We start from the raw sequence: 1,732 nt of genomic DNA, 5'->3' as shown, positions 1-1,732 counted from the left end.
AATACAAAAATTAACCAGGTGTGGTGGCAGATGCCTGTAATCCCAACTACTTGGGAGGCTGAGGCAGGAGAATCACTTGAACCCAGGAGGTGGAGGTTCCAGTGAGCCGAGATCGCACCATTGCATTCCAGCCTGGGCAACAGAGTGAGATTCCATTTCAATAAATAAATAAATAGCCTGTATGACCCTGAGCAAGTCATGTCATCTATTTGAGCCTTTGTGTCCTGGTCGTCAAAAGACAAGGTTAGGCCAGATCATTTCAATGGTACCACTCAGCATCAAAGTATGACTTTAGAAAAGTGTCCAAATGCTTGAGGCAATGGGAAATAGAATGAAGCACAAATAATTTATATGGAGTACTCAATCCTATACACCAGCCAGAGATGAATTTACAGTGACCAAAATTGTGGTGCTTAGAATAATTTACCATGCAATCCTTTGTATGGCAGCGTTAAAGCTTTAATTCTCAAAATACTAGTGTGCTGCAGTGATAATTATATTTGTGTAAATCAAATCCCAACTATGAGACTACAAACTGCTCTTACTGTGGAAATGGTAAGAGAAGAAGGAATGGGGTTTATACATGTCATCTTGCAGTTTGGATTCAGGTGCACCTATATTTAAAGCAAATAAGTGCACTTAAAATGGAAAACAGCCTTGTTTATCTTTGCATGTCTGTGGTGGAGAGCAGCTGTAGTTGGTTTTCTCTCCCAGGAGCCATCTCTCCCCATCTGAGGAGTTGGTCAGTGCTTTCAGCCACTCACTGGCTTTTGTGTCTTTCATAAATTCTGCCATGCACCAAACGCGGGCTTGGCGGTTTCCTTTGGGTTTTCTAGAGTTGTTCTTACTAGTGAGGCAGAAAGACCTCTCTTCCCAGCCTACATTTTCAGCCATAGATTGAAGTTTTTGTATGGGGTTTTCTTCCCTTGCCATTAAACAAAATGTCCCAATCTATGTTCTCTCTACTCGCTGAACTACTCCCCCATAATATGCACCCCAAGTTTCCCTGAAATAGAGAGCCAGGGTGCTCTGGGCTGTATCTGTGCCTTCACTCAGATGGTACTACTCAGGAATCTCTCCAGGGTTGGCCAGAAAAATCTCCATAATGCCAGATCAGGGCTTCCAGAGGTGTTAACCACTGTTGCTGCCTCCTCTCTTCCTGCTCCCTTGCAAATGACACCAGGAAAAAGGCCTATTATTACCAGTAATAGATCCTAGTGTCAAATCCTACATGACAGAGGACATTCCCAATCCCTGGATTTCACTCTAGAAGTTCTATACAGAGACTTAGTGACTTATCTGATGTTTTCTTCTTGCTTAGTTTGTCTTTTGGAAAATCAAGACACTGAAGAAGCTATGAGACGCTGAGACACTCTTGTAGAAGAAGAAATATATTTGGTTCATGATTTAAAGTATCCGTCTCTTAAAATTCAGTTCTCAGAAGTTAAAATCACCATGTTTTCAAGCAGTGATGTAAGTCTATCATTTGATTGTACTACCTCAAGAGCAAAAGACCTGAGGACATGGTGACTTTTTAAATTGCTGGAATCATAAAAACTATTTTTGTTAAACTGACTGAATTGAAACGTAGAATATTAGCAGTTAGAGGAAGGTGAAGAATTATATTGGTTAGGACAATTATATTGCTTACAACAAATTTTGGTTGTAAGTGTCAGAAACTCCCAACATAGAGGACTTAAGTAAAGAAGTGGGTTACCCACATCACAGAAAG

This window comes from Sapajus apella, unplaced genomic scaffold (assembly GCF_009761245.1).
Source record: "Sapajus apella isolate SASKATOON/1434 unplaced genomic scaffold, GSC_monkey_1.0 scaffold87, whole genome shotgun sequence".
Lineage (NCBI taxonomy): Eukaryota > Metazoa > Chordata > Mammalia > Primates > Cebidae > Sapajus > Sapajus apella.
This window is presented reverse-complemented; position numbering follows the sequence as displayed.